Genomic DNA, 16,865 nt, shown 5'->3' with positions numbered 1-16,865 from the left:
ATTCTACTGATAATGATTAAAATTTAAACTAGATCTTCCGACTGTTTCGAATTTTGGCGGGGAGGATGTAGAATTTCTCGCGTTTTTGTCCCTTTCATTTAATTAATTTAATTCAGTTTCTTTGGGGAAACTCTGTAATCTCAAGCATTGGTCCTCGCTTTGGTTTTTTCAATCCTTTTGTTAGTGTTTAGCTAGGAGTAGGTGCTAGTTGAGATTGCAGGGCACATTTAGTTATGGGTTTGTTTGGGACTAGGGATGCTGTCAGGCATGCATTCACCATCTGACCATATGTTTTCTATTCTATTTGAATAAGGAGAATCAATAGCAGTTGTATGCTTGTTTGTAAATGTAGCATTGTGTTAATTATGCTGGACAAAGCCAGCTAATGACTTGGATGAACCAAAATTGGTATGTAATGTATCTTATGTGTAGGCCTATTATATGTTTTAGTGTACTGTTATGCCATTGTTTGTACACGCTATATATCTGTGTGTGTAGTTAGTAGGCTACCGGCAGACAGATTTCACCGTTCTTAAATTTGGTAATTTCTCAACCTTACAACAATTAGTGAATAATTTAAAACTACTAATTCTAACCTCAACTCACCTAGTTATTTGTCTGTGTTTAAAATCATTTTTTTGTTATCTAGAAAACCGCTTATTGTCATTTCCCTGAAGTAAAAGAAATTTGGAACTTTTGCGTGTGGTGCAGCAGAGAGTGACAGTCAGCGCGTAATTTCAATCCGTAAGAGAAGCGGGTGTCCAAGTCCACCAAACGCGCTAACTTACAGGCTGAGTGGGCTCAGTCACATGCACAGCCCGATCACGATCCTCACACACGTTAAAATCAGGAGACGCGATACGCCTCTCACAACCACCCAGATTACGTGTAGCTGGGCGATCAGCAACTAGCGGCGCAGAAAACTGTGAAGGGGGCAAAGCATTACTGCTAATGGCGGCCCCGTGACCTGTACGCTCTGGGGGAGGAGTTCGGTTGTAATTTGTAGATCTTGGCTCTACAGCCTTCGGAAGACCCTTAGCCGCGGCCCTGAGACCTCCTGAAACAGCTGGAAAACATGTGGATTGTACAGGTCCACTTACGGATTGAACAGGCGTCTGGAAAAGGTTAGGTAAATTAAACTGCAATTGATGTTCACTTCTGGAATGCCTAGAAGATCCCTTCTTAGAGCTACGCCGGGAGCCCACCTCTGATCGATATTCAGCTAATGCCACTTCCTTACGTTGTTCGGCCCTCAACTGAGCGTCTTTGAGTGCGAACTCAGCAGCTCTCGCTTCGGCTTTCGCGGCAGCCTCAGTTCGTACGGCCTCAGCTCTCGCGGCGGCCTCAGCAGCTCTCGCTTCGGCCTCAGCTCTCGCGGCAGCCTCAGCTCGTATGGCCTCAGCTCTCGCGGCAGCCTCAGTTCGTATGGCCTCAGCTCTCATGGCAGCCTCAGCAGCTCTCGCTTCGGCTTGTATCTGGAGCTCCTCTCGTCTTAGCTGTAGGTTAATTTGTGCCACTATCCGTGACGAGCTCTCAGACATCCTAGTGCTTACATTTGAGGCGCTATCCTCAGGATGTATGTCAGCATCCAACCTATCTGAGAACTCACTTTCTTTTTGTTCGAAGTTATTTTTTAACGAGTTAAATTCGGGATCTACCCTATCACGAAGTTCTGCTAAGATTGCAGAGTTAAAAATTTTACTCAAGAGAGCATGGAAATGCCGTAATTCCTCTTCTAAAGTAGATAAGTTAGATCGAAAAATTAACAGTTCCTGCTTATCACTCAAAGAACCTAGGGCCACAGAAAGTTTCCCAATTTGAGTCAAAATATCCCGTCTAAGATGCCGGGCCTCTCGAACTGACTTAGCCTCATCGTTAATGGGTCCCTCCCCAGAATGGCCTGCCCGACCGCAAAGAACATCATCAGGCTTAAACTCAGTCGAGTCGACGGCGGTCGAGTCCCTGTCACCACCGAGTGTAGACATATTAAATGTTAGGGCTAAATTTAACAATTAAAAAATTAAGTTACACAAACACACAAAATTACAGTAGTTATAAAAAACTTAACTGCAAAGACCGTAAAAATACAAAAAAGAATTTAAATGCACGATACCGTAGCTGTACGAGTATGTGAAGTCCAAACGTCCACAAAACTTGCTTGGATTCTTCCACTTGAATCTTCAAGCACAGATGGATTGCCTTTAATCTTCTTTCTTGCCAATAAATGTCAAAGTTATTTTTCTTCTGTACCAAACTGAGAAGAAATGTTTTTACTTTTTAGCTTAAAGTTCTTCAGTTGCCTACCGAGAAGAAATGTCTTTAATTTTCTTTGCTTCTTTAGACTACCAACCAATAAGATCTTCTTTTATTATTTCTTTGCTTCTAAGTGCTTCTTAGCCTACCAACTAACAAACTTCGTCTTTTATTTTTTTGCTTCTAAGTGCTTCTGTGCCAAACACTAGACAGAGAATCGTCTTTTATTTTTTATGGTCACAGCGGTAAACCATAATCTCTTCGTGGGAAAATTGTAACATAAGATTCCCAAATCCGTTCGTCTGTATATAATGACCGAAGAAACACACACTTGAACTTCTTTTCAAACAGTGTATTTCTGTAAAATTAGCCCGAGGCTATCGAAAACGAGGGGGGTGCAACGCCGTACACCACTGAAAACTGTCACTACAGAACAGATTACTTGGATAAAAGACGGAACCTTTGTCCAGCTAGCAAGCACTAAGCCAACAGTTAAATGTGCGGCCAACTTTCAAACAATCATTTTACGAATGACCAGAATAGATAGCAATATCTCAAACTCACATATGCAGTACTGTGACGCAATAATGAAAGACAATTATGAAGTCATTCAAACAGGTGTTTAAAGCTGATGTAATATTTCCTGTTTAAACAGGTTTCAAACTGAAACAGGCCCAAACAAGTCCAAACAGGTTTGACACAAGTCTATGAACGATGGTGCAATTTTGGCACATTTTCTAGCAACTTCCATGACGTAATATTCAGTAGACTTGAACGGTTTTTATATGACGTTTGAACAGGTGAACCATTGTCTGGAACAACTGTATACAAAGTTTTCTTGTTGACGAAGCGTCAGAGCAGGTATAAATGCAATGTCGGGTTTTGCTATAGCCTAACTTTGAAAGTTTGTCAACGGATATTTAAACAAGCCTACTTACTCAATGGCTTCCACACGCTTAACGTCTTGTTTCTATGGAAACCAATGTGAACATGTCAGCGCAAATCATAAAGCCGAAACACGCCAGACATGAAAACACGCCCACCCGCTATATGCTAAATGCGAGACAAGCTCAGTGTGAACCCCGCATTTTAGTTACAGCCATCAAATAGAGTAAGACTAGGCTACTAATTTTTTTTTTCTAGCTTTTGTCAAAGCAAAATCATGCAATAGTTTATCAAAATTTATCTGTTTAAGTTTCTCACTCTCAATGCACAGAATGCTCAGTGCGGACAACCTATCTTGAGACATTGTCAATCACAGTTTATTTTTGATGCTTTTGAGCCTTAAAAAAGATCTCTCTCCTGAGCAGTTAGTGACCATTAAGCTTAGAAACAGTCTTAATATTGCTTCTACATTAGGAAAGGCAGTGTTAAATTTTTCCTTGCACATAATTTCATAAAGGTCTCCATGAGACAAGGAAATAGATTGCTGTTCTGTACCGGTGAGCCCTTGGTTTTGTGTTTGTCTCACGTACAAATGAAAATGTAGAAGTTCATCAATAAGTTTCGGGTCAACATCTTCTGGATACGCTTCCTTTAAAAGTTCTACGCCTCGTACAATTTCTACCTTAGTTACTTTCAGATTGGCAAGAAAGAGGAACATTTCTGCAACGTCGCTGTACACATTAGCTCGTCTTCTTAAATTGGCTTCAAGTGCGTCGAGCATAGGGATAAAGGAATTCATTTTAAATCTTTCCTTTGAAGAGAGTTCACTTAAAGCGTCAGGTGCATTTCTTTGTCTCCTAGTGACAGCTCTGTAGTTAATATTCGGCAAGGTTGCTTTTGCTTGCTGATCAAACTCGTCAAACTCATCTCTAATTTCGCTTAGAAAGTCTACAAGTGAACTGTACAATTCGGAACAAGTACTTAACAATTCAGATTTCTGAAGGGCTTTGCTAACACTGTGAAAACGACCTAGCACTCTGGACCAAAAATGCAACATAAACACAAATTCCAATTTTTCCATTTTTTGCAAAAGGTTCTTAGCATGAAGTCTGGAATCACCTTTCGCACTTACATTGGCGTGTAAATAACTGATAGCATTGGTGATGGCACTGTAACTTTCCAAAATAGCTTCCGTGGCTTTTGCATGTGCATCCCACCTAGTATCTGACAAATGTTTTGGCACTTTTGATTGAGGTTGCAAAAATGATTTTAGAACTGCCCACCTCTTTGTGGTAGCTGAAAAAAGGTGTAAATTTCATTGATAATGCCAAAACAGTTCACTGCATCAAGACAGCAATCAACAGCTGAACGGCCTACCAAATTTAAGGAGTGACCTGCACATGGAGTAGATTTTGCAATTTTTTTTTCTTTCTAGGATTTTTTGCTGCATACCGTTGTACCTACCCAGCAAACATTGATTGCTGGGCCAGCGTTGGCTATATGCTGGGTATGTTGGCACAAGGCTGGCAATTTTGTCCAACATTTTGCCAACATTGCCAACATTACGCCAACAATTTCAATACTTCTTATTATGCGTTCAAAAAGGTCTTAAAGATTTTGTTTCAGGTTTATTTGTTTTAAACTGTAAAAATACTAACACAAACCTCTTTTCATGTGGTATTGCTTCAAAACACAGTTGTGTGATTGGCTGACATCGGTCAGAAGCATTGCCAGCGTTGTGCCAATTCATAACAATTTCTGTGTTTTCTTCAAAATTATGCAAATGTATACCATCATTTTGCTACAATTTTACATTTTAATAATAGGCTATCAATGCTGTTATTATTTTCTGATACCGTACAAGTATACTATGAATACTTAAGACCAGCGTTGGTCAGAAGGGTAGCCAACAGTTTGCCAACAAAGTAGTTTCATTTTAGTTTGTTTATGCCAAACTGAGCAGAGGTCTAGAAAAACGCTGGAGCAACAAAACACGAACGCGATAACGTGCTTGATACCCAAACAGTTTAAACTTTCCATTAGCCCTACACGTTTCCACAAAATAAACAATTGCAACGTCGGCTATATGCTGGATGTGTTGGCACAAGATTGGCAATTATGTCCAACATGTTGCCAACAATACGCCATCAGTTTCAATAACTTATTTCTTATCATGCGTTCAAAAAGGTCTCAAAGATTTTATTTCAGGTTTATTTGTTTTAATCTTTAAAATTACTAACACAAACTTCATTTCATGTGGTATTGCTTCAAAACACAGTTGTGTGGTTGGCTAACATCGGTCAGAAGCATTGCCAGCGTTGTGCCAATTCATAACAATTTCGGTGTTTTCTTTAAAATTATGCAAATGTATACCATGATTTTGCTACAATTTTACATTTTTATAATAGGCTATCAATGCTGTTATTGTTTTTATAATACCGTACAAGTATACTATGAATATTTAAAACCAGCGTTGGTCAGAAGTGTAGCCAACGGTTTGCCAACAAGGTAGTTTCATTTCAGTTTGTTTATGCCAAACGGAGCAAAGGTCTAGAAAAAGGTAGGAGCAACAGAAACGCGAACGTGATTCCGTGCTTGATACTGAAACAGTTTAAGTTTCCATTTGCCCTACACGTTTCCACAAAATAAACAATTGCAATGTCGGGTATATGCTGGATGTGAGGGCACAAGATTGGCAATTATGTCCAACATGTTGCCAACAATACGCCATCAATTTCAATAACTTATTTCTTATCATGCGTTCAAAAAGGTCTCAAAGATTTTATTTCAGGTTTATTTGTTTTAATCTTTAAAATTACTAACACAAACCTCTTTTCATGTGGTATTGCTTCAAAACACAGTTGTGTGGTTGGCTAACATCGGTCAGAAGCATTGCCAGCGTTGTGCCAATTCATAACAATTTCGGTGTTTTCTTCAAAATTATGCAAATGTATACCATGATTTTGCTACAATTTTACATTTTTATAATTGGCTATCAATGCTGTTATTATTTTCTGATACCGTACAAGTAGCCTATACTATGAATATTTAAGACCAGCGTTGGTCAGAAGTGTAGCCAACAGTTTGCCAAGTTTGTTTATGCCAAACGGAGCAGAGGTCTAGAAAAAGGTAGGAGCAACAAAACGCGAACGCGATAACGTGCTTGATACCGAACCAGTCTAAAGTTTCCATTCGCCCTACGCGTTTCTACAAAATAAACAATTGCAACGTTGGCTACTTCATTTCAGCTTCACTGGATTTATTCTTTGAAAATATTAATAGCCAACAATAAAATGACTCTTTAATTAAATGACTCATGTGGTTTAGTGGAAAAACACAGTTTCTTTAGCATACCGTATTCTTGTACCAACAACGCCATGATAAAAATTGTTTGTTCATATTCAATTGCTTCAGATAATTTAGTGCAATAAATGTCTTGTGATTCAGAGAACACTTTCAGAAAGTTTAGGCTTTGGTGCCTCCAATACCCAACTAGCATAATCCGTTCTTTCTACATTGATTCAACGTCTGCAGACGTTGGTAAGGTAACTAACAAGCGATAAACTTAAAAACGTGGTTGCTAATTCAAGTTGCCAGGTCTTCATTTTTTTCTTGTGTTCAACAAAAGCTTTTTTAATTTTCAAGTTTAACTATACTAAAATGTGTTGTAATATTTTTGAAAACATTTTTTCAGGACCAACCTCAAAATTTGCGTGCAGTTCAAGAAAATTTAAAACAACTTGTAAGCTTAATCGAATTCACTTGTTGATGTTTGGTAGCGCTCGACACAGCAGCATGATTGTGGTGATCATGTAATCATTGAGTTGCGGCTGCACTGCCGCCGCGCTGCTGACCTGTCTGCAGACGCTGAATCAATGTAAAAAAAATCAATTGATGGAGTATCACTTGTTGATTTTGTTCTGAGAGCAGTCTCGCTCACTGTCTGATTTTGACCACGTGGGTGAGATTCTCGTGTCGCCAACAAAGGGGCGTCTTTACTTTAAATGTAGCAAAGCTTGCACAATAGGCCAGCTTCAGGAGCAGTCATGTTGCGTCGAAATCTCTCCTCAATTTCTTGAAGCGAGATTTCACAAAACGATTGCTACTTTTACTTTCAACGATCCGGCGTATCGTTTTTTCTCCTCTCGCGGTGCATAGAACAATACTGCAGGCACAATAATTGTTGTGAAAACTTCATTATGACGTCACTACTTAAACTTTGACTGGGCAATATGACGCGTTGAAGTAAAAAAGGCAACAAAGCTTTAGAATGCGGCGATGTGTTATATCAACGTGAGGAGATGCAATTTAGCAGAAGAACTTGGTTTTTTTATGAAGGAAGACAAAGGCCATGACGTAATCCTTTGCTAAAGGGATTATGACGTCACTCGATTCACTTCGACTGTTCAAGCATGGCGGTTGTGCTCAATACACAATTACGTGGAGAGCCGAAAGCACAATGCTTATGTAAACAGCGCTAAGAGGAATTTTAGCTTCTTGCATCGAAAATATAAAAAGTCGAATTCAATTGAGATAGGCCTATTACGGCCGAAAGAAGTTTTAGAAATGATCAAAATGAAACTATAGGAATGACTTACGACAATGTTTATGAAAACCTGGTAAGTGAATGTCTTTTATTCATTGAACCTGAAATAATTGTGTAAAGTCGTTTTTGTCACTAGGCTACGTTTACACAATTTAAAGAAAGTTATAAAACTCAATTTAGAGAAAGTTATAAAACTCAATGACCAATGGAAAACTTTCATATGAAATATTCTCGTGACAAATTTAGTGCCAGTGCTTCTAGATGAGTGCTAAGAAGATATCAGCAAAGTAGCAGAGCTTGTGATGTCCCACAACATGTGTAGGGTTCTGCTCAATCTTTGATTTTGCTGCTCCGGCAGTGTTTGCCTGACTGCTTGAATGTGTTTGTATTTTTATGTCGTGTGGATAGGTCTGTGATGGTTGTAGAGTATTTGCAAATGTAGCTTTCATTGCCGTCAACTGAATAATAATAATAATAACATGTTTTATTTTGCGCCCATTTCGACAACATAGCCTACAGTAGCCTACACTGCAACCTACATACGCAACAAAACAGACGACTGGAATCCCAAAATAAACTTTAAACGTTGGCTGTCATTTGTAACAGTCGAAAATTTCTTTAACAAGTGCTGAAGCTTTTTAATATGATGGATGAAACCCCTGTCATTACATTCGATTTACATTTTGCAGGTGGCAAATTTAAGTCAAGTTGTTGGCAAAACTGCAAGCGATTGTATCAGTGGACTTATTCCAACTATTATTATCGAACACAACACAGTTCAAGTCATGTCGAGAAAAAAGAAAGAAAAAAAAACGTCGTGAAGTCTAAGCACTCGTTTGATTGTTTAAAAAAGAATCTGAAAAAGATTGTTCTTGGTGAGTACGGATAAATGTTTTTACTACGACTAAATGATTATGTCATAACTATGCCATTTTGTTCTTTTGATTAATGTATGATGTAATTGTGAAGAGTATTGAGTAATGTATGAAAATGTTTTAGTGGTGTATTCGCATTGATGTGAACAACGAACATGGTGGTTAGTAGGCTATGTCGGCATTTATATACTGATTTAACACTTCTTTTTTTACTTTCATGATTAGACATGGTGATGGCGCACGACAAAGCTGCTGCCGTGCAGCAAATTGATGAAGAGTTTCAGAGTGATTTCGAAATTGGAAAGACAGGCAAGGTGGCTGAAAACGGCAAAAACTAACTTTTGGTGAGCTTGTTGTATGTTTGAAAGACAACTGCGAATGTGTTGCTTTAGTTGTTGAATAACTATCTGTACACGCAATTAGAATGTATTGGAACTTGATTATTGCTCTGCGTGGCGCAGAATCGAATGATAAGTTTTTTGTCACGCACGTTGGAGAGAGGGATATTACATTGATATTGCAGATTGTCAATTAACTTCGTAGCATAGGCGTAGCCAGGGGGGGGCGAAAGGGGCCATGGCCCCCCCCCAAATTTTCAAAGTTTGGATTCCGAAGTTGAACCCTTTGTTGAAAATATAATATAATTTGTATAAATTTATATTGTTTTTCAAGACATCTGGCTATTAACACCCTCCAGGACTTGTTTTAGACACACAGAAAGACACCAATGAGTTTTGCAAATCGTAAATCGCGCAAAGTTTACGCGATTTACGCTTCTTTTAACTAATCTGTGGAAGCAACTTCAGGATCGCTTACTCTGTTGGTTTTTTTTGTAGTTTTTGTGTAGCTAAGTTTTTTTGTGTTCTCTAATTTTAGCCGCAATTCTTGCCCGTTTGTGTGTAACAGCTACCTTTAATAAGTTAATAGCTGTTTATCTGTCTATAAATTTCGTACAAATATTCCCTGAAAGTGTTTCCAGAAAGCGCTATAATCCATTACTTGAGTGTAATTTTGCAAAAATTTTCCGGGGGAGCATGCCCCCGGACCCCCCTAGTAAACGCGTGCCTTCGGCACGCTCTAACCCCCCATCACCTTTATTGCTTCTCTTACTTAACCCACCAGGAAACGCCACTGCAGATGTCTTAAATTAAACACTTTGTCGTTCTCTTCAATTCATCAAATATTTGGCCCCCCCCCCAAATTTTTTTTCTGCCTATGCCACTGCTTCGTAGTATCCTGAACGACAACTGATCAAAATGCTACACTGTGGGGCGTAGCCAGAAAAATGTTTTGGCGGGGGGGGCCAAATATTTGATGAATTGAAGAGAACAACAAAGTGTTTGATTTAAAGCCATCGCCGCTTGATGTGCAGTGGCGTATCCTGGTGGGTTGAAGCAATAAAACTGGTAGCGGGGTAAGAGCGTGCCGAAGGCACGCGTATTCTAAGGGGGTCCGGGGGCATGCTCCCCCGGAAAATTTTTGAAAAATTACACTCAAATAATGGATTATAGCGCTTTCTGAAAACACTTTTAGGGTAATATTTGTATGAAATTTATTAGCAGATAAACAGCTATTAACTTATTAAAGATAGCTCTTACACACAAACTGGCAAAAACTGCGGCTAAATTAGAGAACACCAAAAACACAGCTAAACAAAAACTCAATAACTACACAAAAGCCCAACAGAGTAAGCCATTCTGAAATTGCTTCCACAAATTAGTTCAAAGAAATGTAAATCGCGTAAATTTTGGGCGATTTACGATTTGGAAAATTTATTGGTGTCTTTCTGTGTGTCTAAAACAAGTCCTTGGGGGTGTTAATAGCCAGATGTCTTGGAAAACGATATAAATTTCTACAGACTTTATTGCATTTTCAACAAAGGGCTCAACTTCGGAATCCAAAGTTTGAAAATTTGGGGGGCATGGCCCCTTTTGCCCCCCTGGCTACGCCTATGATTCCTACACTGTTGCCAAACAGCCCTCTTGAATTAAATATTTTTGTTTCATTCTCAGGAATTCACAATGATAAAGATACACAAGAAAAAGCTGCTGATGTGCAATGAATCTCCATCTATCAATACGATTTGATGTGGCTTGTTTCTAATAAATGTGAAAATATACGAAGCTCGGCTGTTACTTTGCTTTGTCACAAAGGGAGAAGTGTTGCTTATAAATCCGTGTTGCTGCTGTTCTTTCGCCCAAGGATTAGCTAGGTTCAACAATAAACTTTTGGTGATGAGCGAGGTTTAAGTACAGAGACGTTTGGCAAATGTAGATGCCAATGCGGTTCAGATGTTTTATGCACCAGCTTGCTTCGCATGGCCAACCTTGGTCAAAGCGCGGGCATCACAATAGTCAATAGATCAGATGAAGCAGCATCATGGTGCATAAAAGTCAACCAGAATTTAGGCGCCAGATGAAGCAAAATGGTGCACAAGCCATCTTGCCAACGTTGGCCAGATACAGATGCCAACGTTGGCAAGATGAAGCAAAATGGTGCATAAAACATTTTGCCAACGTTGGCAAGATACAGAAGCCAACGTTGGCTAGATGCAGAAGTCAACGTTGGCTAGATGCAGACGCCAACGGTGGCAAGATGCATACGCCAACGCTGGCCAGATGCATCCAAATGGTGCATAAAACATTTTTCCAACGTTGGCAAGATGCAGAAGCCAATGTTGGCTAGATGCAGAAGCCAACGTTGGCAAGATGCATAAACCAGCGTTGGCAAGATGCAGACGCCAACGCTGGCCAGATGCATCCAAATGGTGCATAAAACATTTTGCCACCGTTGGCAAGATGCAGAAGCCAATGTTGGCAAGATGCAGAAGCCAGCGTTGGCAAGATGCATAATCCAATGTTGGCAAGATGCAGAAGCCAACGGTGGCAAGATGCAGACGCCAACGCTGGCTAGATGCATCCAAATGGTGCATAAAACATCTTGCCAATGTTGGCGTCTGCATCTTGCCAATGTTGCGGCCAACTTCTTGCCAATGTTGCCCCAACAATCAATGTTTACTGGGTACCAGCCATGTTTGCAGCATTGTCATAAGACTGCCCTCGGTATTTATTAAAATCAAGCTGAACCTCAGTAGTGAGATATTTATGCACGAAATCTGCCATGCCTACCCCAGAGTAGTCTTTCAGCTCAAGGAAAGTTATAAATCTCTCACTTGGTAAACCGTTTACAGGAGACACGTATCTGATAATCAAAGTTTAACTGATCGGTATGGGAAATATCGGGAGTACAATCCACAGAAAAACTGAAATATCACGATTTTTTCACGGCACCTACAATTGACTCTTTAACTTTTTTGGCCATGAGCTGAATCATCTCTTCGCAAATAGTTTTTGACAAATAAGAGGGATTTCCTGATCCTGAACTTCTATAGCGATTGATATGAGCAAGTAAAAATGGATCAAATTTTGCCACTAGTTCTAAAAGATCAAGATAATTGCCGTTTTTGAAAGATCCAAATCGTTCATTGTCCCCTCTAAAAGGCAAACCTCGTGCTGCAAGACTACAAATTACAGCGGTGATTCTTTCCATTACATGCCACCAATACTGCTGTTCTGCTTTTATTTGCTCCTCCAGCTTTGAAGTAAGCGTATATCCTCGCTGCCTTGTTAGGTAGGTTAACATGGCATTTGTGTGTTTTTCTGAGTTTTCATGAACTTGGATAAGATAAGAGTTGTGCCAGTCATCAAAACCATCAGAAGCTAATAAAGCCGAAGAAGATGCATCATTTGGAAAATTTTAACAAACAAAGCAATAGCCTATAGGCTACGCGTCCTTTTGCAGAGGAATATACAAGCCACTCTCTGCTATATGTTTCACCATTGACTTTCGTTGCAAAAAACAGAGTTTTTGTGCTAAACCTGGATTGCTTTTTGTACACTCGTTTGGAACTAGAAAATGTACCACAACTGTGCTGAACTTCAGAAGGGCCTCTCTCTATCCAGTAGGCTAGGCTATTTCTTTATTTGATAATTCTTTCCACAAACCAACACCAACAGTGTAGCCTATGTGTAGATCTATAGTTTAGGTAGGGTTTAAACTTTTTGTTTCTGTTTTTCATATCTTTATCCTGCACTGCGGGAAAACGGACTTGAGCGCTATGCATCGGTGTACGCCTTCTGACGTACACCTGACCCACGCTGTAGCTAACGGCAATGTCTGTTTTCGGTTGTCTATTCTACTTATGACTTAAATTTGGTACTACCCATTACTCGAAATCGAGACTTATCGAAATTTTAAAAGAGTTACAAACTTCGAAACCGAATTTCGAGGCCCCTGGACGTTGAGGCTCTAGGCTTCAGCCTGTCTAGCCTATTGGTAAATCCGGCCCTGACTGGTTGGTTATGTACCTTTTTCTCAGAATCAAACCCTGAGCAATATTGTGAATGGTGTTGTGGCGAGGATGACGTTAATGTACATGAACATACACAAACGAAAAAATGATCGACTTGATCAGTAAAACACTTCGGGGTAGTCTAAAGGCTGCGAAGTGATCAATGCTCCAGGGGATGCTGATGTTCCGATTGTGAAGGCTACTGTTCTTAATGCAGTGTCACACTCGACAACGTTGATTGGAGAAGACACAGATCTGTTGGTTCTGCTTCTTCATTATGCGCAACAAGCAGACAAAGATCTATATTTCCGTTCCGACAAGGAAAATGCTGACAAAGTGTATAATATGAACGAGCTGAAAATGGTGATGGGTGAAGAATTATGTTCCAATCACTTTTTCTACATGCCTACACTGGATGTGACACAACATCAAGAATTATTGATGTGGGTAAGAAAATCTGTCATTTACAAGCTGGTAAAGGGTAATGCTACTCTGAAAGACTGTGCAAATTACTTCCTTCTTCCAAAGCAGACAGCAGCATCCATTGTGAACAAAGATTTTCAAGCGATGGCTGTGACTTTTGGGGGCACGCGGACGGATTTCCTCTCGTCATTGCACTACAGCGTACTAAGAAAAAAAGTAGTCTCTTCCCAATCATTTGTGACACCAGAACGCCTACCACCTACTGAGTCATCAAAAAAATTTCACTGTCTAAGGGTTTACTACCAAATAATGGTGTGGCTAGGACAGGAGAGTTATATGGAAACTTACGGGTGGGGTTGGAAACTGGAAGGCAGTCAGTTTGTGACATGAATGCATGCTGACCCAGATTCCCTCTTATAGATTATCCACTGCAACTGTACAACTGCCTGTAGCACTGCCAGGTATAGCTGTAGGCAGAATAATCTACCCTGTATCTCAGCATGTGGACAGTGGCAACTTGATGCCTGTGACAATACGTAGGCTACAATCAGTCATTACTGGATGAAGATAATGACCAGGACTTATTAAGTAACTGAATGTAAATAACTTAATAAGTGGTCTGCGATTCTTGTACTGCCAGTGTTTCACTAGTGTTTTTTTTTCATATAAGCCTTTCCATTAAACTAATTAGTTAATTTCATTTTGAATTGTCTTATTGAATTCCATACCACCTTAAACCTAGGGATAGACGCCAGAATTAGAGCTCTAGCATGAATATTAAGTGAATTATTGTCATTATACTATTTTGGCGGCCATCTTGAAAATGACAACTTTCCGGTGCTCAGATTCTCCTTGATTTTTAATATATTATTCTTAATGAAAAATACTAGAAAAAACATTTGGAAAACCTTCTGTAGGAAATTTTTGGGGTCTTGACCTGATATATATTGACCTGACTATAAGTGAACAAAATTATCGTTTTTGGAACTATTATACATTATCGTACCGGCAGGCTATTATAGGCCTATATTTTGTTTATGTCACTTCGTTTAAAGTCAAATATAGATGTTATTGAGTAGGCCTACCTACTTGCTTAATAATTGTGACAATGATAATATCATATTTTAAAAAAGCCGTAGTATGACGATACGAAAAAATATTCAAATTTTGTTTATCCGCCAATTTGAGAAAAAAATGGCGGATTTTCAAAAAAGGCGGATAACTTTTTTTTACCAAAAGATTTTCACGGGGATTTTTTTTCGGTCAATGTAGGCTACATAATCAACAGAAACAATGTGCAAAGTTTCAGCTTTACACCAATTAAGTCAAGGTTCGACCCTTTTTTTCGCTTCAACGACTGGACTAAAACGGCTACCCCGTTTTCCTTCTTGCGGGAGTGTCTGTAGCGCCAGAGAGCTCACGTATGCGCTCACGTATACGTCATTAGATTTGTTCCAGGAAGTTCTGGTCTTTGAGCTCATATTTGCACGTCTCGGGAATTCAATTCAGTAATGAACCGTTTGTAAGGCGCTATGCCGAATTCCTACCTTGGTTCATCGTTATGTAGATTTGCAGTCGTGTTGCGTTATGTGATCGTATGTAAAACTCGCTATTCCAAACTAGAACCTTTCTTAAAGAAGCTTTAATCACGATTTTAAATCAGAACTCAAAAATCAGTCTGGGTAATTCTAAATCAGTATATCAGTTTTGTTGTTGCTACGGCTTCTATTTTCTCCCGCTGCCAGTATGACGTTTGAATCGGTTTAGTTCAGAGTCTGTATATTATGATTTTGGTGCAGCAGCTATGACTTCTGACTCAAGGCTGTTAGTAATGTAGAGGCGACAATATTTTGTATCCAGTTTTTGGTGGTGGAGCTTTAACCATTCGGGTGTTTTTCCTTACTTTTTTGTGTTGCTGGATCGAAGATTAAAAATCATAATTGTGAGCAAGTATTGATCGTTACATTGTGAGCAAGTACCGGTACTGATCGTCTGAGTTAGTGGACAATACAACAGCATAGTCGACCTCGTGTCCTATCATTCCTTGCCGACTTCGCCCAGGAATGTTGCCATCCCACTGATGGCTATGTATGGGTGGATGTGCTGAAAAGCAGCGTCCGCTACAGATCCATACTTGAATCCAAGCATAGAGATTCTCATTGTACTACACCTTTGGCACTAAGAAGAGGAACTAACGAAAAACAGCCACCATCCGCCCCGTTAGCTCAGTGGATCAAGATCACGCGGCGTTGGTTCGACTCTCGGAGTATGCGCTTGAGAAACGCATTCAGGACTGCTTTCCATTCAGCGGAACCCAGTGAATAGAATAATTCCAACAATTCTCTGGAAGCAACGCTTCAACATTAACAATAGGAAAACTTAACTGTGCAAATCTCGGTAACCGGCCCTGCGTCAAGAGCCTCTGCAAGTATGCGAAACTACCAGGAATAACTTCTCAGGCTTTGTCAGTTCGAGGATAAAAATTCAAAACCAGCCATCCAAGGTGGTCAGTTCTTTCTCTCGGGCGCTTTTCCTTCAGCAACTATACAATCTTGGTGAGCGGTGTTTGTCAACAACAGCTTAAGCCGGGAGTCAAACCAGGATTGCACCACCACCTTAATTTTCAGTGGCGCACACTTATAAGCATTTTACTGCCAGATCGAACCAACGAGATATAACACCATGAGTGGAAACTCCTCTTTTTGCTCCGTTTTACGTGTCGGCCGTCACGCTTCACTACATTCACGCACATTACCACAAAATCTGCTGAAGCATTTACCACAGGCAAAGAAGCTGTCCCAAAAACAACCAGACTGGCACTAAGGTATTTTTAAACTAGAACCGCATCAGGATCCCCTCTACAAAATGGTGGCTGAGAAAATGCCCTAAATTTTTAACCTAAACATGCCCAGCATTGTATGGCTTCTCACTTTATATTGAGCAGTGCAAAAATGCCCAAAAAATTTTGCATTTCTCTCGCCTCAGAGGGAACACTGAACCGGATGAGTTTAAAAGAATGTTTTGTTGTTGATATAAATTTTTCTATGTTTATTGTTCATGTTTGATGTTGATTTGAGTATTCTAACAAGTTAATTTACAACGAAAACAAGCTATGTAAAATATTTAGCTAAAAGACAGTTTTCAAAATTCTTACTGCCTTAAAAGGACACCTAACTAAACATATTTTTTTTACAATATCCAATAGACAAGTTTTAAACAAATTCAACTCGTTTGAGTGAATATTACATTCATTCTATGTACATTATACTCTGCATAGGTCTGTTGCCTGCTGTATTTTTACATGCGATCATGTAAAATGCTTAAATTGCGAGCGGGAAGATTTCAAACAAGCAGCAAAGAGCAAGAAAAAAGAGAAATACGAAGAAAACGTCAGTGCGATTCCTCTAAAACGTTTGCGAGTAGCAACAGCAGTGCCTTCGAGAATTAAAGCTACTATACAAGTTAAAGATAAACGGTAATATATGTTTACTATGGTATAATAAATAAAGAAAGAGTTATGAGCTCTAGGTAA

At 39.5% G+C, this 16,865-nt stretch overlaps 1 long non-coding RNA gene across 1 annotated transcript; it reads left to right on the top strand.

Annotated features, from left to right (window-relative positions):
• Positions 1-8,423: 8,423 nt before the first annotated feature.
• LOC145786328 (uncharacterized) lies at positions 8,424-10,672 on the top strand. Its single transcript, XR_014291285.1, has 3 exons — positions 8,424-8,559; positions 8,785-8,903; positions 10,572-10,672. It is a non-coding gene; the product is annotated as an uncharacterized LOC145786328 (long non-coding RNA).
• Positions 10,673-16,865: the final 6,193 nt, after the last annotated feature.

This window comes from Aplidium turbinatum, chromosome 17 (assembly GCF_918807975.1).
Source record: "Aplidium turbinatum chromosome 17, kaAplTurb1.1, whole genome shotgun sequence".
Taxonomy (NCBI): domain Eukaryota; kingdom Metazoa; phylum Chordata; class Ascidiacea; order Aplousobranchia; family Polyclinidae; genus Aplidium; species Aplidium turbinatum.
The sequence above is the reverse complement of the archived record's forward strand: the minus strand, read 5'-3'. Positions and strand labels throughout refer to the sequence as shown.